This window comes from Lissotriton helveticus, chromosome 10 (assembly GCF_964261635.1).
Source record: "Lissotriton helveticus chromosome 10, aLisHel1.1, whole genome shotgun sequence".
Classification (NCBI taxonomy): domain Eukaryota; kingdom Metazoa; phylum Chordata; class Amphibia; order Caudata; family Salamandridae; genus Lissotriton; species Lissotriton helveticus.
Window position 1 is genome coordinate 850,398,116 of NC_136071.1, and position 24,067 is coordinate 850,422,182.

Below are 24,067 nucleotides of genomic sequence, written 5' to 3' on the forward strand. Positions count from 1 at the left end.
CAGAGCCCAGAGTTCGCCACCAGGGCTTAGTTTCCATGCATATATAGCATACTTAGCAAAATGTTCCCTTAAGCTTTTACTCCAATTCAGGGTATGATAAGGGCTTGATAGCCCTTCCTATGATGAAATGACATTACGTACCACCGAGCTTTAAGGAAGGTGCTTTAACGACGGGGAATGTTGTGTCCACCAATAATTTGATGAAACTGGATCCCATCTTGTCTTCATTCTTAAATTAAAGTATAGTAGCCAGAGACCCTCCTCTGGGAGCCCTTTTATTCAGACTGCACCTTCAGAGATAGTGACCATTTAACACTGTGATTCTGTCCCGCTTTTTCTTATTCAGAAACTTCTGATTTACTTACAAAGCGCAAGTCTGCTATATAAAAAACAAAACATTTAAAAAGTCTTAATTGAAGAGAACCATAGGATTAAATATATTTTCCATTTTAAAAAAAAGGATAATTTTTCAAAACATTGCCTTTTGTGTTCAACAGAGGAAGGATATTCTAAATCACTGTGTAAGGTGATCCCTCCGCGTGTGTGATGAGTACTAAAAAAAAAATCTCATGGTTTTCTTTGATTGTCTAAGTGCCACTAGTGACTAGAAGAGAGTGATGACCCTAAATGGATCAAAAAAGACTGATGACGGGTTAAATCGTGTGGATCTGGACACCCACACTTTTCTATATGGACTACAGAAGACCGCAGTGGTTTGGTATGCAAGACCTCCTGGTAGTTACATGTTTCTATGGGCACTATTAATTGTTAAAGGAAAACAATTTACATTTCTGAGGCCTTCAACTTCTTGCACCAAACATATTGGGGATTAAAACTAGATGATTGATTTTTGTTAGCCTGATCCCACTGGTGATGCTGTAGCACTATTAAAGGTGTATAGAAAATGGAGGGAAAACACCCAATTCCGATATCATCTCAGTGTTAACAGCTTAATTTAATTTTGTAAACATCTGTTTTTACATGCTGGAAATAAGCAATGGCAAAACCAATAGAGCTCACATTTTGGCAGCCCTAGCATAAAGAAAAAGCCGCAATAGTTCGTATACATCATGAACTGACCATTATTTTTTTATTTACTGTTCCATTATATTGGATGCCAATTTTTGAGTGGTAAATATAAAAAATAAAAAAAAGAGGTTAAAAGTGCACAAAGTCGCTTTGAAGCTACCAGACAGCACAACAGTTTGCAGCTTCTGGGCCCTCCTAAAATGTTTATAGCAATGGGGAGCGGTAGGGGGGTGGCTAGAGTTAAAAAGTAAATGCTGCCAAGCAGCGGGATCAATTGGGGGAGGAGAGGGAAGGTGCAAGTTTCACTGGGGAGCAACGGAGAGCTGGAGAACAATGAGAAGGTTTGAGTTATAAAAAAATTAAAATCAGATGGGGCTTGTGAAGTAAAAGTTTCTCTGGGAGGGTGGGAGTAATACAGCGTGGGGAGTAGCATATGGGGACAGAGCAAGAAAACACATGCATTTTCATGGGGTGCCAAAATGAGAGAGAATGCAATGCCAAAGCGGCTCAATAACAAAATGGGGGGGGGGAGATAAGTAACAGAGGAATCCATCTCTAGAAAATTAAAGCAAAGTAGCAGGAAGCCAGAGGATTTCCTTGAGATCGTAGAGTCAGGTTGTCAGCTAGGGCACCGTCCCCTGGCCCAAATAAAGAAGCTTTACTAGTGGCAGGAGGAAATCAGATAAAACCACTGCAATAGCATTAGAAAAAGCTACTCTTGAGATGAATGCCTCTTGACTTCCAAGTCTCTCTAAAGGCAGGCTGTGGAAGCCTCAAGTTGAGAGAACACATATTTTACCTTAATGAGTCACTTTCAGCTTAAGAGGGTGGCCACCAAAAGTAACCAGGAAATATCAAGTATTTCCTGAATTCCAACAGTGCTGCCTTTCTCATAAAGGCAAACACAAGGAACAGGGTCAAGACTGATTTGCATTTGGCTGGGCCTGAAATGGGGTGGCAAAGTGAGCTAAAGAACATTGATGGATTAAACCCAATTGTGTGACTGGAGTCTGAAAAGTTTCAGTCCTGCGGCCATCATCTTCTTGTGTTTGTCTTTCTCATAAAAGTGTCTGGACTTAGGTCTTTAAACATCAGAAGTTGACCTTCTTCCAGTGACACAGTTTTATCGAATTGACCGTTGTTATATGTAGTGTCTGAAGTCAACTGGTGACAGAATGATCATCACTTTGGCACCATCCGCTTGTCCTCAATTGCAGAGTACCCACAAATGGCAGCCTCTTCTGATCATGTTATGCAGGCCTCTTTTCAAGTCTAGTTTCCCAGATTTTCATTTTCACTGTTTTTATGAAAGTTGTTAAACTTTCCAGTGACTCTTTGGTGTCTCGGCATGGCCCTTCAATCCCCTCAATTTTAGTTGCCAAGTTTATCATTTATTTCTCAGGTCCAACACGAGCATTGACAAGTCTACTATTTTCTCTGCTGCTGCCTTCACCGCATTCTCAGTCTCTGAATTCTTTTGGTTAAGCTCGTTGTTAAGGTGATTTATCGATTTTAGTAACAGTTTTCACCATTTGTCATCGCTGACTTCATGGGCGTCATTTGGGGTTCGACGGGGGTCTCAACTGCAAACCTTATGCCCCCTATTACGACGCCTACTGCTTTGCTTGCGATCTTCGCTCCCATTTACTCTTTGAACGTACACAGCATTTATGTTTTGGCACAGATATAAAAAAAATACACTCTATTTATGTTGAGACATATTTTCTTACAGCTTGTGGAATTGCAGGCCTGCGTGATCGATTCACAGCATGAACCTGCAGCATTCACTTGTCTTTTGTGCATGTAGGTTGGTGACTTCCCCCTAAATTCTAGCACTGTGTTAAACACCATAGTTTAAGAAAAAAACGATCCCACACTCTCCATCAACAGGCCTTGGACTGAGGGTTGCGATCTGCTTAGGGCACGTGACCAGATATTACTAGTTCCAAAGTTGTGGTAATGCGATGACCAACATGCATTCAGCACCACCGTAAAACTGGGGTAGATTCTGATTTGCTTCGACATGTTCCTCACAAACTTCATGGCATGCCACACAGGGCATGACAATCAACTGAACACCTAGAACTGTAGCCATGAGGCCAGGGTTGATTTGGATTGGGCAAGTTTGCCTACAAGAGGTCCAGTGTGAGCTTTTGCCGCCCTGTTTTTAGGTTGAGCCTAGCGCAGTGCGTAGGCGCTGCTCTAGGAGAGGGCCTCTTGGAATCACTCCAGACTTTCGTGTGGCTTTAGATTTAGATTTTCTACAAATTGTATTTGCCTTTGCGTGTGGCTTTCAAAAATGAAAGCCTGCAATTGGCCAAAGGCGGGTGCATGGCCCACATTTTTCAGTAAATGTTTACTCCCATGGTCTCCAGCTTGCGGGAGCGGGCAGAGGGGCGCAGGGTGCCATCTATTGTGGATCATGTTTCAAATTAGCACGATCCCTTTCACTTTCGCGGCCGCATGGCTGCGCTTGTTTTCCTACTTCTTATCGTACTTGTCTTTAGAATGGTGCTTACAAATGTTGCAGAATCACATGGTCTCGTCTTTGGAGAGGGGCTGTTGTGAATTAAGCACCTCCTTATCTCTGTGCGCTTAAGGGTTAAACGGTGCACGTGCCTTTTGTGGTTAATAACAATGAATCTGGGCTTTCCAGCACACTCCGCGACTCTATGCTGTTTGATGAATGGAACCCGCTCTTGGTGCGTTATCACAGGGTTAACTGGGCTGCTGCTCCCCACGGCTCGCTGACAAACAGCGCACTATTCATACACCGAGTTATTAAGTGAGACAGAGCGAGAGTACGCACTCTGGCAACTGGTGCTGGCGGTGTCTCGCACCTCATCCATGGCAGCGTGTCCGGCGGCGACTGCCAGCATGGGCGCCTTCTTCAGCAGCGTCAAGTGGCGCTTCAGGCGAAGGCGCAAGAAGCGCTCCGAGCACAAAGGTACAGTAATGTCTGTAGGGCGAGCGTGAGCGCGAGCTGTACAGGTGTACAGGAAACGAGCCTCGCAGGCAACGGGCTGCTTCTTGAAAGCATCTGCAAGCAAACTTGTTTGACCCTTATTGTTTAACGCTGCCATTTTCTTAAATGTATATGCAGGCAGAAGCAGAGTACAGTGTGTGCATGGCGCTAGAGTGGACTCCAGGCACTGAGAAGTGTGCTCTGAGCAAGGACAGGCCTGGACAGAACGTATACACTGTGAAGCGCTCTATTGCCCTCGTGTCAAGCTAGCGCTATATAACTCTACATAATAAACACATAAATAAGAGTGCTATGGGCCAGGACAGGGCGAGACAGACAGTGCACAGACTGTACTCCACAGGCAGCAGCAGAGTACAGTGCGTGCTTGGCGCTAGAAGGGACTCGAGGCACCACCGACGACATCCGGACCCTGCCCGACAAGGGGGAAACAGTGGCCCTCCTCCTCCTGGACCTCTCCGCTGCGTTCGACACGGTCTGCCACCGCACCCTAGTCCAACGCCTCAGCAACATCGGTATCCAAGAGAAGGGACTGGAGTGGATCATCTCGTTCCTCGCCGGAAGAACACAAAGAGTCCGCCTCCCCCCGTTTCGCTCCGAGGCCACCGAAGTCATCTGCGGCGTCCCGCAAGGATCTTCACTCAGCCCCACCCTCTTCAACATCTACATGAAACCTCTCGCAGCCATCGCACGCCAGCACAACCTCAACATCATCTCTTACGCCGACGACACCCAGCTGATCCTCTCCCTCACCAGAGACCCCGACACCGCCAGAACCTGCCTGCACGAAGGGATGAAAGACGTCGCCGAGTGGATGAAGGACAGCCGCCTGAAACTGAACTCGGACAAGACGGAAGTCCTCATCCTGGGATCTTCGCCCTCCGCCTGGGACGACTCCTGGTGGCCCCCAGCACTGGGCACCGCACCCAAGCCAACCGACCACGCACGCAACCTGGGCTTCATCCTGGACCCCTCCCTCTCGATGACCAGACAAGTCAACGCCGTCTCCTCATCGTGCTTCAACACCCTGCGTATGCTTCGCAAGATCTTCCGCTGGATCCCGACCGAGACCAGGAAGACTGTCACCCAGGCACTCGTCACCAGCCGACTGGACTACGGAAACGCCCTCTACGCCGGAACCACAGCCAAGCTACAGAAAAGACTCCAGCGCATCCAGAACGCCTCCGCCCGACTCATCCTGGATGTCCCCCAACGCAGCCACATCTCCAGCCACCTGAGGAACCTGCACTGGCTTCCCGTCGACAAGAGGATCACGTTCCGGCTCCTCACCCACGCACACAAGTCTCTCCACGACCTGGGCCCCAAGTACCTCAACGACCGCCTGACCTTCTACACGCCCACCCGCCAGCTACGGTCCACCAGCCTCGCCCTCGCAGCCGTACCACGCATCCGAAGAGCCACCGCCGGAGGAAGATCCTTCTCTTACCTGGCTGCCAAGACTTGGAACTCCCTCCCCATCCACCTTCGGCTGACCCAGGACCATCTCGCCTTCAGGAAACAACTCAAGACCTGGCTGTTCGAGCAGTAGCATACCCCCCCCACCCCCCCCAAGCACCTTGAGACCCTCCCGGGTGAGTAGTGCGCTATACAAATGACATGATTGATTGATTGATTGATTGAGGCGCTGAGAAGAGTGCCCTGGGCCGAGACAGGCAGAGCACAGAATGTACCTACCCTATGTCTCTTCTACTGATCCTTGCACTCGCCTGTCAGAGCCAATAAAGTACTTTGTATTGGGTGGGGGGTGGGGGCTGTTTTCCTCCTGGAGGAGCGAGCTGACATGACAGAAAAGATGCTCAGAGCCTGCTGCCTGCAGGACCCTCACTCACATAAACTGCTTGCTGCCTGTGGAGCCCTCTCAACCTCACGCCCTGTATTTAGCACTTGCCCAAGCTCACACCTGCTTATGTTGCTCGCCCGCCCCAAAGGCGAGACCTATTGGCATAGCAATGCTTGTTTTACAACTGTGCCACTAAGAAGAGCACAGGAATGGGGTTAAGAGTGGGTAAATCGAGGATAGAGATGTGAGTGGAAGAGACCAATGCCGTAGCTTTAAGGAGGCTCGCAATGGCGATACAGAATTTGAGCAGACATGGTAGTGTGCGACTCATAACCAGTGGTATTATAAAGTCACCGCTGGGAGGGTCCAGTCTGGGAAATAGGACGTATGGAACATGCATATTTAGCTGCTAAAAGAATCAAGTGCCTGCATGCTTAAAGAGTGAAAGGGATCACTTGCAGCTGAAAGACGGAGACCATTATTTGGGAGTTTACTTTGACCGGATGGTGTCACATTTTAAGGAGAGAAACATTAAGTATTGTTGTCTCTAGGTTAAATTAAATGTGTTAGAAAGGTGAAACTTCTGTAATGTGAAAAGTTCATAAAACTTTTCCCCCTGAAATCAGTGTTGCGAGCTTGTCCCTTCTCACCACCCTCCCGCCCAGGACAGTTCTAATGTTAGACAACTATCTAGTTTTCGCGTAATTTTTTTTTTTTTAATACATTTTATTCGGTTATTTTGCATTATGAGGTGCATAAGCCCTACAGTGACCTGTATGCATAAAGGATAATATTTGCATCAGTAACCATTTTTATGATGATAAACAATACCTGCCAAACATGCAGGTAAAACAATACGAACATTATGCAGACCGTTTTCGATCTCTACAGTAAGATACATGATACACCGGATTCAAATTATATATCGTAGCAGAGCAGAAGTATTACATAACGATAAAACATGGGGTGATGCACATCAGGGATGCACCTCAGGCAGGGGGGGCAGGTCAATTCTTCGATATGTCGCCCACCGTGTCCAGATCTTGCGATGTTTCATGGGGCAGCCATGGGCCTCAAAGACAGCAATCTTTTATCTAACTAATTATTCCATTTGCCTATGGTCGGGGAGATGTTGTCTTCCACCCCTGCGCTATATCCCTTTTGGCGATAGTAAGGGCCAGGAACAGCAAATGCTGTTCATATCGGTTCCCCCCAATATCATCGGTGGAATGTAATAAGCAAAGCCGTTGGTCAAGTGGAAGCACCCATGCCATTAAGACATGACCGAAGTCTGTTCCAAAGGGGCTGCAAAGCTGTGCAGCGCCAAACTGTATGTAGGAATGACCCCTCTTCTCTGTCACATTTCAAACAGGTAGGGGACTGGATGGCACGCATCCGCCATAGTCGCACCCTAGTGTAGTATATTCTATGTAGATATTTGAACCGGATGAGCCATTAGTGTGTGCAGACTGCTGCACCCCTCGGGCTGGCGTCAGTTAATTCTGGAATGTCCGCTTGCCAGGCAAGTCGGGTCTTTTCAAGGGTGGTGGGTGTGTGCGTCGTCAGTGTCTGATATATTTGTCTAATCTTGTGTAGACCAAGGTCACCCATGAGCAGGCGGCCCTCCAGGGGCTGGAACTCAGGTAGAGTCTCAAAGTTGCGGAACTGGGGGATGAGTGCGTGGCGAAGCTGTAGAAATTTGTAGAATTGTGACTTATGGAGGCCGAAGTCATCCTGTAGTTGTTGGAATAATTTTAATGTGGTGCCTGGTAATAACATCCCCTAGGGTCGAGATCCCTACCAGGTACCATCCCCAGAACCCGCCAAAGGCAGTCGCTGATCGAAGGTGTGTACCCTGCCACAGGGGAGTTTGCTGAGTGAGTTTCCCCTGCCCCCCCATTTGTCTGGTCTTGGCCCTCCACAGCTGTATGACCACTCTGCCTGCTGGCGGTAAATGTTCTAGACGTGTGGAGCTATACAATAAGTGAAGAAGAGGGACCGGCTCCATTGCGACGTGCTTTATGGCATATGCCGGATCTGTGGGGGAGTTATACCACCATTCGTTCACTACAAGAATGTAAGACACAACATAGTAGGAGTCGATAGCTGCTGCTGCTATCCCCCCCACAGTACGTGGACTGTGCACACGTGCGGAGTGCTACTGAAACCGCCCCAGAGGAATTTGTTTTGTGTGGCATTAACTTGCGTAAACCATGTGCGAGGGGGAGAGAATATGGAAAATTTTGGAAGCAGTATAGGATCTGAGGCAGAGAAACCATCTTGAAGATGGACGAACGCTCGTAGAGGGAGAGGGGAAGAGAGGACCATATCGCTGTTTCATTCTTAAGGCCAGTTAACAATGGGGTGATATTGTGCGACCAGGAAACCATGAGGAGACTTAGATCCCAAGATATTTGAAACCATTTGTAGCCTGGGAGAGCTGTGTGGCCCATGAATCGTGGCCCTGATGTCCACATACTGGGAATGAGATGGATTTAGCAGGATTTGCATGAAGGCCCGTGGTGCCTCCAAACACCCTAAGAATTTCTAGTATACGGGGCCCAGAGTACGAATGGTCTGTCATGAAAAAGAGAACGTCGTCTGCGTATAACGCTATGCGATCCGACCGTGATCGAGATAAATCGAACCCCTTAAGCACCGGGTTGCTTCTGACCCAGGCCGCCAGTGGCTCGACCGTGAGGGCGAACAACAATGGGGACAGAGGGCAACCCTGTCGGGTACCTCTCTGGATTAGAAAAGAGTGTGATCGATGTCCCGTGATACTAACCGATCCCGTCAAGTCAATATAGCAAAACACAAAAGATGATGGACGGAATGTTGCACAATGGCAACACATTAACCCCCCCCAGTCACAGATCTGGGTTTAATCCATCGTTATTTTGCTCACCAAGCCACCCCAGTTCAGACATGGCCATATGCAAATCAGTTTTGACCCTGTGCCTCATAGGAACAGTCCAGACCGAACTGCCAAGCCATGTCTTCTCTGGACCGGAATCAAGCATCCTAGGACCGGTTTCTGGCTATCAGCCGTCTTCAGCCAGGATAGCTTGACTCCAGTGGCGTAGTAAATGTATGCGTCTTGTAAAGCGCACTGCTGCCCTGAGGCGTTGTGGCGCTGTAGACCGCTGGGGAACCCGTCCTGGCTATCCCTGTGAGATGGTCCCTACTGGGTATCTCCAAGGTGAAACCAGGCATCCCTGGCGAATGTGGGGGCCGTTGTAGAGATGAGGCAAGCTAATGCCCAGAGTTGCCGAGTGTGATCCCTGGTTAGAGTAGGCACCGAGGCGAGAATTATCGAGTCCGCTGACCCTGGTCCACGACCCTGCCGCGTCGGGAATTGAACTTTGGTCCCGGGCCGTTCTCTGCTTCCGGGTCTGCCGCCTCTAACCAGTGAGCCGCACCCCTCCACTTAGTAGTGAGCAAGGGACCCACGTCTGGCCATACCCTTCCCACATAGGGTGAACAGCAAAACACACAAGATATAGCAGGTGTCTATATGTCAGAAAGCGGGGTACAAAATTGATCGCCTCGAGCAGCTGAAAGAGATATACCCAGCTCAGAGAGTCAAGGGCTTTATCGATATTGGCTAAGAGCAGGGCAGCTGGTTGACCCAATGCATGAGCGGCAGCTATCACTTTATGGACTCGCTGAATATTGTGTCTGGTGGCTCTCTCTGGCATATAGCCGGACTGATCGGGGTGGATCAAGTCCGCAACATCCCCCCGAAGGCGATCCGCAAGGACTTTCCCTAGCAATTTGGGTTCAAAATTGATAAAGGAGATGGGGCGATAAGAAGAGGGGTCGTCCGGAGGTCAGCCAGGTTTGATAAAGAGCACAATTTCGGTGTGTCGCCAGTCCTCCGGCACACTTGCAAGTTCTGTGGCTTCCTTGATTGTTGCCAATAAATGAGGCCCCAGGAGGTGCATGTGTAGTCGGAGGAATTCCATAGGGAACCAATTGGGGCCCATTTGCTTTATTTTTAATTGGAGAATTAAAGTAGTGCTTGCTTTTTTTCCCTAAAATATGTACCGTTTTTTAGTAGGCATTATGCGAATGTAATAGTTTATTTGAAGTGCTCTAGAACACTCTTTGAGAGAGAGAGTTGAAAATTCTGTCATGAGGAGAGGTTAGTATATGAGCAACTTGCTTCACTTTGTTAACAACTCTGACAATACAAAGATGTGACATTAAAGATACGTTTTCCAAACATGAGAACATTTAACAAGCAGCATTGAGTACGACTCTAGCCCAGGACCTTGAACACGATCTCTTCTTTCGTCGCTGCTCAGTAGCCAGCCTAACTAGCTATGTGTCTCTTTTTTTTGTAGTCTTTTGGTATTTGTTCTCTGCAGACAGTGTTGCTTTATCCAGACACGGAGATTGATCCGCACCTCACACGGATAGCTCGAGGACTGCAGAAGTCGCCTTGGGAGTAGGTGAGTCCGTTAATTCGCAATTGACTCTTTCCAAAGGCAGCCTGTGGCAGGAAGGTATTTCACCAACCGCTGCTGTTGTTTTTGCATAGGCCGCCTCACCCTCCCGAAGGGGGGGGAGGCTCAGGGGCCGGCGCCATAACCCGCACCGTGCCCCCCAGTGAAAAACCGGTTCTAGAAGCAAACGTAAGGGGAATGCCTCCCGCCAAAAAAGGGAGAGCGCCCGATGGCGCCAAAAGGCGACCAATGGGCGCACATCGCGATGTTCGAACCCCCCAATCAGGGGGTACCACCTGAACCCCAGGTTGGCGAAAGTGGCCAATATAAGTCGCCGCTCGCCCAGGTAGCTCCTAACTTCGTGGAGCAGGGCGAGCGGCGCACCAACGGAATTCTGCAGAGAGGCGAAACGAGTCGACGAGGCGAAGCTCTGCCGGAGGGACCAGCCAACTACGGATCATCTCCGGGCCGAAGGACCATCGGTGTGGTAACTGGACTGACGACGACGGATTGCGTTGCTTGGCTGCGGAGGACATCGGTGCGCCATGAGGTCTCGCGGTGGTAGAGCTAGTGACCCGGACGTTCCACGAAGCCAGACCCGACACCTGACCAGGCCGCCTCAAGCCCGGTAGGACCCACTGCATCTCACCGTTCAGCGCGCATTGTGCCGCTGGGGGGGGAGAGGGCAAGAACCGGGCGAGCAGGCGGCGCGGCAGCAAGGGTGGCAAGCGGAAGAAGGGAGAGCCCGGTGTGACCTCACCCACGAGGCCGGCCGGGAGCCCGCAGAGAGGAGCTACATTGAACATTGACATCACCCGCCCTGAGCCGCGCTGACAGGAGCCGAGCTCGGTGCGACCGGCGGGGGGACACGCAAGAGACCCGGGTTTCAGCTCGAGCGGCGGAGAGCCCTCAAAGGGGGCTACACAGACTCGGGGGTTTTTAAGCACGTTACCGGCTTGACGAGCGGCGGAGAGCCCTCAGGAGGAGCGGACAGGCAATTGAGTGATTACTGGCAGAAAGGAGCGGTGGAGAGCGCTTGGCCGGAACGAGCGCACTCGGAGGGTCTCGTCCGGCGCCGCAACCAGCTGGACAAACAGCAGGACAAGCGTGCTTCTCTGCGGGGCCGAATGGCTAACCCATCACCTGTGTGACCAGCGGACCAGCATCCCTGGCGGCGAGCAGCTGATTCATTGGCGTAGCGTTGTGCATCCAAAGGCGGCAGTACCAGGTGAAAGAACATGGCCGAGGGTCAGCCAGAAGAGGTCGCCGAACTACTAAAACGGATCCGCAAAGTCTCTGCGGTCCACGGCAGCGAGTGGCTGCAGCCGCACCTGGAGCAGGCCGGGGGCGCCGGCCCGGAAGCACAAAAAGAGGAAGAGGCAGGCCCTTCTGCGCCCAAGAAGCGCAGGATCACACCGCAGATTAAGGCCCCCAGGAAGAAGCCCCCGAGGAGGAAGCGGCCGAGTGAGGGCTTACCACTGAGGACAGGGGACCACAGCGACGCTACCAGCAGCATGGTGAATGGTGAGCATATTGCAAACCTGTTGAAAGAATGTCTTAGGTCCTTGGCGACTGCAGTGCGGGATGGGTCAGGTCAGGGTGTAGCAAGGCCAGAAGCTCAGCCCGCAGAGGAGGCATCAGGGCTGCCATGGCATCTACTCGACCCAGGCCGGGTGCGACAGGAGAGAATACAGGGGCAGGCGGCGCAAACAGCGCAAGGTGCGCAGGGATCCCCAGTAGCAGCATGGGGATACATCACTCAACCGGAAGGTCCAGCCACTGACCCTTACGCCCGGCCATCCCCTGGCCTGGCGTCACTTACCACAAGGGCCACCGGGCTAGCTTGCCTCATCCACCTGGCAGTCAAGGAGAGGATATGGTGCAAGGAATTTATAGATATCTTCTCCCTGCTGGAGATCCAGCTCGAGGGCCTAGACCTCACAACCTGTGATAGAAAGGATGAGGATAGAAGGGAAAGGCGTGGCGCGAGGAAAGAAACTTTGATAACTGGCTAGACGCATTCAGAATTATGGCATGTATTATAGTTGAAAAATTCCCGAGCTGCGCCTCAGATTTATGGCTTTATGAGGCCAATATCCATTGGGCGCAGAGGCAGTTCCCCGGGGATGCCTGGCTGGAGTATGACAAGGGTTTCAGGCTCAAAATGCAGCGACATCCCGAGATGGAATGGAAGGAAGAGGATGTATCAGGCTTCATTCACAAGATGCTAGTGGCGAAGGAGGCGAGGGCATGGGCGGGAAAAAGCGACAAGTCCTTTTGGAGCTCCCACCACAAGGGGAAGGGAAAAACATTCCACAGGGCAAAACATAGCACAGGGAAACCCCGTCTCCCAATGGAGGCACGGCCATCTGCTGGAAATATGATGCCGGTGACTGCTCGTGGGGCGCTGCGTGTAAATTCCAACACACATGCTCAAGCTGCGGAGGAGGGCACCCGGCTGTGGCATGTCGGAACAAACGCGAGTCAAAAAAGGATAAAAAAGATAGGAGCAAAAAACATTAGCACCAGGACAACAGGTGGAGGGGATCTGAGTGACATACAAGATTGCCAGCTGGCCAGATCCCCAATCATTACACAACAGCTGCGCAGACCAGCTAATAAATACCCTAACAAAACAGACGCCACGGTCCTAGTAAGGGGCTTTGAAGAGGGCTTTGTGATCCCATTTATGGGCCCACTACCACTAGAGGGGGCAAACAACCTGAAATCCGCGTTGCAACACCCCGAGGTAGTGTGCGCCAAACTGAAGAAAGAAAAAGCATTAGGCAGGATTGAGGGCCCCCTTCCGCCTCAGTTGCGCAAGGGTATAGTTGTGTCCCCCCTAGGTGTGGTCCCCAAGAAGGAACCAGGGCAATTCAGGCTCATACACCACCTCTCATTCCCTGAAGGGTCCTCCTTGAATGATGGGATTGCCCCCGAGGCTTGCTCAGTTGGATACGCATCCGTTGACGATGCAATTGACCTAGTAAAAGCGGCAGGAAAGGGGGCACTGATGGCCAAGGCGGACATTGAATCTGCATTTCGCCTTTTGCCTGTCCACCCATCCAGTTTCCACCTCCTAGGGTTTCAGTGGGAGGGGGACCTGTTTATTGACAAAGCAATGCCTATGGGTTGCGCCATATCGTGCGCATATTTTGGACAATTTGCCACCTTTCTAGAATGGGCATTACACGACAGACACCCGGTGGTTAGAAAACTTCATTACTTAGATGATTTCATGTTCACAGGCCCCGCAGGGTCTCCCACATGCGGGAACACCCTAGCCGCTTTTGAAGAGCTAGCTAGGACACTAGGGGTCCCTCTGGCGCCCGAAAAGACAATGGGCCCAACCATAAGACTCACGTTCTTGGGCATTGAGCTAGACTCCATAGCCGGGACGGCAAGGCTCCCCCCGGAGAAGGTGGAGGATTTCAGGGGGGAGGTCAAGAGATTGTGCGGCCGGAGCAAGGCCACACTCCGCGAACTGCAAAGCCTGATTGGAAAACTCAATTTCGCGGCTAGGGTCATCCCCGTGGGACGAGTTTTTGCACGGTGCCTGACACAACTGACATCAGGTATCACCCACAAACACCACCACATCCGGCTAGGAGCTGGGGTAAAACAGGACCTGCTCATGTGGGAGGAGTTCCTCAAAAATTTCAACGGAATCCTGATATGCAGAGAGGGTTGGGTGACAGCCAAACAAATAGCCTTGTTCACGGACGCCGCAGGGAGCTTGGGGTTCGGCGCGATTCTGGGTAAACGGTGGTGCGCGAGCCAGTGGCCGGAAAGATGGCACAGGCGGGGCACCACCAATAATATCACATTTCTAGAGCTGTTCCCAATAATAGTAGCATTAACAGTGTGGAAACAGGAGCTGAGAAACATGAAGCTGACCCTCTGGTCTGACAACAAGGGGGTGGTGCGGGCCATCAACAAAGGCGCAGCGAGGTGCCCTGACACGTTGAGGTTAATGGGTCAGTTGATTAAATTGCAGCTGGAGGGAAATCTGGAGCTGAAGGCTCGCCATGTGCCAGGGGCAGAGAACACGGCGGCGGACGCCCTTTCACGATCCCAGATGAAGCAATTCAGAGAACTAGTGCCAGGGGCAGACCGGGAGATGACCCCTTTTCCAGCATACCTGTGGGACCTGGGGGGAGAGACTTATCTAGACTGGTAAGTCAATCACTCTCCCCCGAGGCATCCAGGAGATACAAGAAATATGCCACTACTGTAATGAGAATTGGGGGCCTACAGTCACTGGGCAATAAGGCTGGGACACATACAGCAGTGTAGAAATTCACCCAGTGGGCATTTGATAACAACAAAACTAGTTCATGGGCACAGGCCCATCTGGCGGCCATGGCACACTTCGCCAAAATCTTCACAGGGGAGGATCCCACTGCATCCCTGTATATCAAGACCGCGCTAAAGGGGTGGAGAAGAGCTGAGGGGGTAAGGGCGGATACCAGGCGCCCCATTGATTAAAAAAAACTGGGACAGTTAATAGAGGCCCTGGGGAGGGTGACAAAAGACAAGTTCGAGCTTCAACTCTTCAGGGCAGTATTTACAACCGCATTCTTTGGCGCTTTCCGCATCAGCGAGTTGGTGGCACCTAGCAAGCAGGGCTCAGCCCAATGGTGCCTATAGGCCACAGACGTCAGACCCCTAGGAAAGGCAGTAGAAATGATACTAAGAAGGTCAAAAACTGACAAGACAGGTAAGGGGGCTACCATTCGACTCCAGTGCATCCCGGAGTCCAGCCTGTGGGCAGTGTGCTGTCTGGTTAAATATATGGTAGCACGCCCGGCAGGCGAAGGACCACTCTTCAAACACCAGGATGGGAGCAATTTGAGCAAGTTCCAATTCACGGCAGTGATGCGCCAGGGTCTAACGAAAGCCGGGCTCCATCCAGAGTTCTTTGCCCCCCACTCTTTCAGAATCGGCGCAGCCACCTCGGCATCGCAGCTTGGCATGCCAGAGGAAGGAATTCGGGCTGTGGGCAGATGGCGCTCCCAGGCTTACAAGACGTACATACGCCCACAACTATTGTGAAACAAAAACGGGCAATTGGAGGGGTAGGGGGTCAGTCACTTTGGGATGCCGCACGCCAGGGTGACAGAAATCTCCCCCCCCCCCCCCCCCCCCACATCCCAGGCTGCAGACAAGTGAATCGGTGCGCAGCAGGCCACCTTATGTTAGTCTTCTTCTTTTGCAGGTAGACGCCCGCAGCTGGTATGGGTAGTGGGTCACTCCTTCGTGTCCAGGATGGAAAGCTGGTGGCGGCAAGCGGGGCACAAAGTGGAGAACAAACCCAAAGCGACGTGCATCCGCTGGGTGGGGCAGCCAGGGATGAAATGGAATCAACTACCCGCGGTGCCGGATAACTTATTGGGGGACTCAGCATGGCATCCGGATGTGCTGCTCATACACCTCGGAGGCAACGACTTGACCCAAATGGGACGCAAAGCATTGGGGCAGGCCATCCAGGTGGACCTCACCAGGGCGGCCACGTGGTTCGGTGGCACGACAATCATATGGTCCGAGATGGTCAGAAGAAAGCATTGGAGAGGCGCGGAATCCAACAAGGCGGTGGACAACGCCAGGAGAAAGCTGAACATTGCAATGCACAAATTCTGCAAGACCAACGGTCTAGACTCCATCAGACACGGTCTGATTCATCCAGGACGCCCAGAATTGTATGGACCGGACGGGGTCCATCTCTCTGCCAGCGGAATGAGTCTTCTGGACAACCTATGGGGAGCGATGGCCCTCGCAGGTTGCAGCTAAAAATGTCTTTTTTTTTTTTTTTTTTTTTTAAACAAAAAAACACAATCCGTAATTAGGAAAGGGGGAGCCGCAGGAAGATGTGCGCCTCCCTGCGGCGTGGCGGAAATTGCTGCAAGGATTGGCTAAGGAGACGCACCGACGGGCGGTGTGTAGGATGGGGGCCACTCACTTTTGGATGCCGCACGGCAGGGTGAGGTGGCCGCGCCAAGGAGGGGACTAGCAAAAGGAGACGGCGCTCGCGGCCCAGACCCCGCCGGACGGCAGGGCACAAAAGGTAGCGAGCTGGGGGCCTAACTCCAGGGACAGAAGCTACCCTTCACGACAAGCAGAGGGCGTGGGCGATCAACCAAATGGTGGTCCCGGAAATAACCAACAAAGAGGACTACCATGAACTAACAAAAGGAACTGGTTTTGGGGTGCCATTTACGAACTGATAGATATCACACGAGCATCGGCCCAGAAGCGGGCCAGGACGTCTTATGATATGACATGTATGATTTATGACCGACCTACGGCAGTTCGCAAATGACAAATGTTTAACCAGTATGTGTACAGTCTTAATAAAACTGCGTCCAACAACGACCACAACAGACGCACGTATTGTTGGCTAAACTTTGTTGGGATGGTAGACGGGCGGGGTGGAGGGGCATACGTTTTCACGGAATGGGGCAGTGCGAGGGTTATTACGGGCTCTACTGTGAGTGTTGGCGAAAAGCAGTAATAAAGTGAGCCTTTTACTGGCTCTTTTGTACAAAAGAAAAGTGAAACCAGAAAACCTGGATAATCAACTTTCCCTCTTGAATTGTGTAATCCTAGGCAGTAGGCACATATTTTATTTGACCAAAACCTGTTTTTCTTCGTTATCGCATATGAAAGCGATTTAAAATATCTGAGTTCAGAACATCAGTTGTAATAAAACGTATTGTGTTTTATTTATTAGACTATGTTGCTCTATAATTTGGGCAACGTATAGGGTTTACAAGACAACTGTCTTGCATTTTGGTTCACTGATGGCTCGTATTTAAAAGCGATCACTTAATAAGCACTTCTCAGTGCTGTGCTATAATGTGATGTATTACACTTTCTGAATTTTGAAGAGGCTTTATCATTTTTAAGCAATGTTTTTGTATGATTTTCAAAGCAAACAGTTTTAAGGATTGGCTCTTGCTTGGGCTCCAAGAGCCAAGCAAGACCCTGTTACTTTGTTGACTCGCCCAACTCTAGGAGCAGCTGTGCTTGTCATGTGTTGGTGGATTGAGCCAGAGATGTGCATGTTTTCTGTAAAAGAAATGAGTGATAGTAAACCTGGAAAAGTTCAGTGGGCTTACAGGGTTTAGAATTATGTACACCTCGTCATGGAAAGGAAGGTTGCTGCGTAGAACTTGACCTGCATTACGTAGCCCTGTTATCTACATTCCAAGACTGAGATTTAATTACATGATGCTCTTAGTTTGTAAAACAAATAATAATGTGAACTTGTTTTGAACATTATAGGCTTATCAACCTTCCCATTTTTTAATGTATTTGATATTGATAATGGCTGATTTCAACTTGACTACCATATTTTCCGTTGTTGTACACGATTTCATAGGTTCTTAATCAATGCTACTTTATCTTAATTGTATATCTGAAGATAACTAAAAAAGCAATTCCTTTCTGTGTTATTCCTCCTCAGTATGTGGCCAACAGGCCTAAACGTTGATATAGCCTTCTAACATGCAGTAGTGACACTAAAGACTATGTTTGTACACCAGTAAGCTTATTTAAAACTCTCAGTAATTTATTGATTCATCAAGATTTTTTTAAAACATTTTTTACATCTACACAACACATGTTCATAAACAATTTCTGGACAGTTGTATACTCAAACATGTGATGCTGCACTAACTATAATAATCTATACAGTACAAATTATAAAGTAGACATTTCGTACATAATAATCACTTTTTCATATAGAGCACAAAATACATCATAAATAAAACAGTGATAAAAATCCTTAGTCGACGCGTTTCGGTGCTTTGTTCTGTTACCACACCTTCTTCAGGACAGATCTTTAAATTAAAAACAGTGTATCTTCAATCTAAAAATAAATACATACAATTAGTCTAATTGCTCTAATGTGAGAGTAAAGCTCATTATAACTATTTTATCTACTGGTTACACAGAAAGTCACTGACATGTTAAGGAATGTTTATACAAAAGGCACTCTTACTTTAAAATATTTTGCCTTGAACCGTATTTTGTGGAGTTCTGGACCAAGGTGAAAGCCTTTGTTATTAGGTCCACTTCATCGTCACTCTTACTTCATGAGTAACTCGAATTCTATAATCGAGAAAATAAATTTATTGGTCACACTGACTCCAAATTTATATGAGGGAGGAATGGTGGATAATTTCCTTCAGACTCACTTTAAAGACACGAGGAATATTAATCTTCCGGGTTTTAAAGTGAGTGTGAAGGAAATTATCTTAATGAGCTTTACTCTCACATTAGAGTAATAAGACTAATTGTATGTATTTATTTTTAGATTGAAGATACACTGTTTTTAATTTAAAGATATGTCCTGAAGAAGGTGTGGTAACAGAACAAAGCACCGAAACGCGTCGACTAAGGATTTTTATCACTGTTTTATTTATGATGTATTTTGTGCTCTATATGAAAAAGTGATTATTATGTATGAAATGTCTACTTTATAATTTGTACTGTATAGAATATTATTATACTTAGTGCAGCATCACATGTTGAGGTACTGGGTTTTTAAGAACCGGCACAGAACCGGTAACCCAGCGGTGCCAGGGGATCAACACCCAGAGACCTCGGGTTCTCCTGAGTCAGACCTACAGAAACTCGGAGTCTTCTAGGTGGTGTCAAAGATTAGTTTATTGGCTGCAACCAAGGTAACAGGGTCCTAGAAGTATAATACGAGTATATTCTCAGGAGACTGCACACTTTCACGAAGTCAGGCTTCTCTTCTTATACGTAATTTTCAGCCTTGGGCAAAACATTCCTAGGATTCGTGGTATTTCATTTATAGTTACTGATTACAAAAGAAAAGCAGAGTCATGATGACATGTACATATTTCACGTCGTGCTGCCCATAACAAATCATCCGGCAAGGCCCAACATTTCATCAGATATCGCTGGACCCCTAATAAAAACGGTCACCTCCCCATCATAAAGTAAGTGAAGAAAAGGAGTGGAGAAAGATGTGAGCAAGATATGGCAGGTGTGCGCGCTGAAATGGTTTTATGGCTGGTTGAGCCTAGATGCTATCTTGCTCGGCCACTGGGAGGGAACTGACCTAACGAGTTCGGCCTGGGGCAATGGTTCTAACTTGTACTGGGGTCAGGGAGAAGTCGATTAAGGAGTATGTGTCCTTGTGGAATCAAATTCAACTGGATTAAGGCCTATGAAAAGGGCAACATGTGGCTAAGGGTTTTAGAATGTAAATGACGATTTTGAGGTGAAATCGTCACTCGAATACGCCGAAAATACATGTACTTGATGTACTCGTCATTCTCGGTCTTTTGATACCAAATTCGTCCTATTTCGACGAAGTTTTTATTCTCGAGTCCAGTACTATTATATGAATCCAGATTTTTCAGAACCACAGACCCTCCTTTTGCCCTTACATAGGCAATTAATCTATCCTTATGTTAATCTGAGTCCAGATCTATATTCCTAAAGTCATTGAGATGTTGCCGCAACATCATTCTAGTGCTGAGTTCATTTCTTGACACAGGCTTCCTTACACATGATGTAGCACAGCGGCCACATATTGCAGGAGCACACTGTATGCATAGACAGAACAGGAAAAGAATGGCTAAGACCATCCCAATGACCATCAGAATTTTCCATCCCCAGGCAGATATCGGTTCCCAGAACCATCCCATTAACGACCAATCTCCTTTATCCACATGAATAGATTCGGAAATCTTATGTAGTTTGGAGATGGCCCCGTACACTGTTGGAGCATTATCTGGAATAAAAATGCAACAACTGGACTGGATCAATTTGCATACTCCACCTCGGTCCGCAAGTATTACATCCAAAGCGACCCGGTTCTGAAGGGTCATAAGTCGATCCGACTGGAGCTCAGCAGTCAGGTTACTAAGGGCACCAGCAGTTTCAATCACGGTGGATTCAACTACCCTTGTCAATTGCCTTATGTTTCTGCTGTTAGCCATAGCTCCCCAGAACGGCAGAAAACCCATTGCAAAGTCACCAAATTCTTGACCTGCAGTGTCTTCTTTACTCAAAACACCTCTAACTACCCTTGTCCGATGGTAATCCGCCGCTGCTGTGTAGGTGGGAGGTAACAGGAATGAAACAAAACATGAGCCCGAGAAGTCAGGGGGCAACCATGTATAGGCTCTATCATGGCAGATGAAATAAGTACCCTTAGCGGCTAAAAAGGCAGGGGAAGTCTGAGATCCAAAAACATACGTTTCTGTACAGACACTCTTCCCTAACTGAGCTCTGGGATTCCTGCCAATACCTTGCAGACACAGGTAACCTTGATGCGGTACGATCCAGATAGGGGACGATCTTTTCGCTTGCTGTTTCTCACTTAATGTAGTGCCATATCCGGTCACATTCCAACCTACGTATGCAAGTATCTCATCATCCGGGGTATCTTTGTAAGAAGTTACTTCCTTGATCATGTCAACTATACCTTTGACTAGGGCGCTAGTCTTGAGGTTGTCTTTTACAGAACGTAGGGGTTGGATTTCTCGTGCATATATGAACATTGTCCTATATGCCCATACTGACCCATTGCGACTAAATGGCAGGACCAAATAGGGGATACCTCTATCCGTGGTGTGGGGCATGAGACCACACACCCAACAGTTAGTTGTGTTCATTACAAGTTGGGGTTGGTGTAATAACTGAACGAAGGAGTTATTGATGAATTCTAATCTCCTATTTGATTCGTGGTCAGGAAAAGGGTGGAAAGAATGAGAGGAAACAGTAGGAGGAGGTATGGGTGATGTAGTGGGCGCAAATGTCACATGAAGAGAGAATAAAACATAGCTTATCAAAAAGACCATTACCCTGAATAGCATAAAAATACACACTATTATAAAAAATTTCTTCGTCATCGTGCTCAAAAGTCTCTGCTTAAAGTTCATTTGTTTGGCAGGCCTCTCCACATCAGGAAACTCCATCCTCTCTAAGGTGCTGCCCGCGGTGGTAGGTTGTTTCTGCTAAAGGATGCTTCCGTCAGTCTAGGGCAGCTCCCTTGGACCAACCGGAACCAGCGACCTAACGTCGTCAGCTGCACCCAAAAGTCTTTAATCAACCGCGACCCTAGCAGCGGAACCCGGATGGCGGTTCGAGAAAAACAAAAATAAGCAAGTTACCTAGATGGGAGAATCTGCACTTTCAAAAATAGGATTTGGGGAAAAACACATTTTTTATTAGTCCACAGGTTTTTCTCTCGGATCATAAAATAAATCACTTTTTACTTTAGTCTCTTTTTCTTGGTCGCAAATTGTAGCGTCTTTTCCCGGGTACTGTCTGGTCCAAAAATAGTAGTTCAGGTTCCACAGAGTTCAATTGTTCTGGTGGTGGCACAGTTTCTTGAAAAATGTTCCCACTTTCACAATCAGGATTGGCTTCTTTTACACGTTCATAAGTTGTGCGCTCTGAGTCAGTGCCTCCTTTCCGGACCCATTGGTCATGTGGCAGAGGGAAGGGTATCTTCTTACAATGGATCCCGTGGACCCAATTGGCCTTCCCCTCCACCCTAACAGCCGACCTTGTAGACAAGAGGACGAGGTGAGGCCCGGTCCATCTGGGCTGGTCGTTTCTTGTCCTCTGGAAGTTTCGGACAAGCACCCAGGAACCGGGGTCAATGGAGTGACCCGGTGTCTCAGAGACCGGAGGCAAGATGTTGTGGACCTGTTGATATAAAACACGCAATTTAGCCGTCAATTCATACAAATAGTCAAGCAAAATAGGGTGTTGCAGCTCTCTAAACTTCGTGGGCCTAGGCACTCCCCATATGTTGGCTGGCCGACCAAAGATTATTTCATAGGGGCTGAGTTTCATTCGCGAATACACAGTCATTCTGGTGGATAGGAGTGCTAAGGGTAGAGCGTCAGGCCATTTAAGACCTGTGCTCGCTTGGATTTTGGCCAATTTAAGTTTAAGCGTGCCATTGTAACATTCCACTAATCCAGCTGATTGGGGGTGATTTGCAGCGTGGAACCTCTGCCTAATGCCTAGCCCTTCACACACTTTTTTCATCACACAGCCCACAAATTCACTTACGTTGTCAGACCAGACCATTCTAGGCATTCCGAACCTGGGGAAGAACTTTCACAAGGGCTTTCGCTGTGGACAAGGCAGTATTGTCCCTTAGGGGATAGGCTTCTACCCATTTTGAGAAGGCACAAACAACCACGAGCACGTATTTTAACTTGTTGCACCTCTCCATATGTATGAAATCTAGCTGCAAAACCTCGAACGGATACGTAGGAGGTGCAAAATGACCAGCTGGAGTTGGGGTTCCCCTACCAGGATTGTGCTTCAGACATACCATGCAATTCTTGACAACATTCTCTGCACACTTGGGAATCCCTGAATTCTTCCACACTGGGGCCAACAACTCGCAAATCCCTTTCGCGCTGATAAGGGCCATTCCATGAGCCATTGTAACCGCTGCAGGCACATATGCATCGGGTAACAACCATCTCTGTTGCTCTGTCAATTCAATCCAACAACCATTTGCATCCATTCTCCCTGTACTTTCTCTCCACATGCTTAACTCTTTCTCTGTGGCCTCAGCTTGGATGGACTTCACACTTTCTATCGTGTCTTCACATATTCCAACATCACCAGTCCATCTTTCTGGGCTCACAACATACATTCGGCTCATCACATTCTTTGCAGTTTCCTTAGCAGTTTCATCAGCGAATGCATTTCCACGACCAACATCATCAGTCACTTTCTTGTGAGCACTACATTTCACGATCGCTACTTTCAGGGGCAACGTCAGTGATTCAAGAAGCTCATTCACCAACTGACCATGCTGAATCTTAGCTCCATGCGAAGTCAGGAACCCACGTTCTCTCCACAATCGTCCAAAACTGTGAGCCACTCCAAAAGCATACTGGCTGTCGGTATAGACAGTCACTTTCATTCCTTTAGATAACACACATGCTCTCGTCAGTGCCACGAGTTCAGCGGCTTGAGCTGAACCATGTGGTATTCGCGCAGTTTCAATGACTGTGTGCAAAGTTGTGACAGCATATGCTGTAGTCACGTTACCATTTGGGAGTTTAAAACATGAACCATCCACCCATAATGTACCATCACATTCAGCAAGAGGAGTGTCGAACAAATCAACTCTCCCTTTCGTCTCTTCCTCTGTTCTAAGGAAACAGTCGTGCTGTTCTGAAGCATCCGATTCCTCTGCAATTGGTAACAATGTGGCTATGTTCAAGGTACTGCACCTTTTTATGTGCACATGGCTCGCTAGTAGTGTCAATTCATAACTGGACAGTCGAGCACTAGTTAAGTGCTGTGTCTTGGTCCTATTTAACAACGTGTCTACTGCATGCGGGACCATCACGATTAGTGTATTATTCATTACTAGACCTGCAGACTGTCGAATAGAAACAGCTGCTGCTGCTGTGGCCCTTAAACAACTTGGCAATGCTCGTGCTACCGGATCCAAAGTTGACGAAAAATAGGCGCATGGCCGCTGTCTATCTCCGTATGACTGAGTCAGCACAGACAATGCACAGCCCTCCTTCTCGTGGACATATAATGTGAAAGGCTTACTGTAGTTGGGGTTACCTAACACAGGGACCGAACATAATGCTGTGCGTAATTCGAGAAAACTTTTCTGACACTCATCAGACCAAGGAATGGGATTGGGTGTATTTGTACACGTTAGTGCCAATAAGGGTTTGGCTAATAATGAAAAATTTGGAATCCACTGTCTACAGTACGATGTAATGCCCAAGAAAGCACGCACTTCTCTCTGTGTTCTTGGCACATTCA

At 48.5% G+C, this 24,067-nt stretch overlaps 1 protein-coding gene across 4 annotated transcripts in view; it reads left to right on the forward strand.

Moving 5' to 3' along the window:
- Nucleotides 1-24,067, forward strand: part of SNX10 (sorting nexin 10) — a 404,844-nt gene that overhangs the window by 84,222 nt on the left and 296,555 nt on the right. For 3 of the 4 annotated variants that reach the window (XM_078663466.1, XM_078663469.1, XM_078663467.1), the window contains one exon: nt 10,187-10,270. The exons of the other annotated variant lie outside the window; for it this stretch is intronic. The gene's annotated coding sequence lies outside the window, so the exon portion shown is untranslated. The remainder of the gene's footprint in view (nt 1-10,186; nt 10,271-24,067) is intronic. 4 annotated transcript variants of the gene reach the window in all.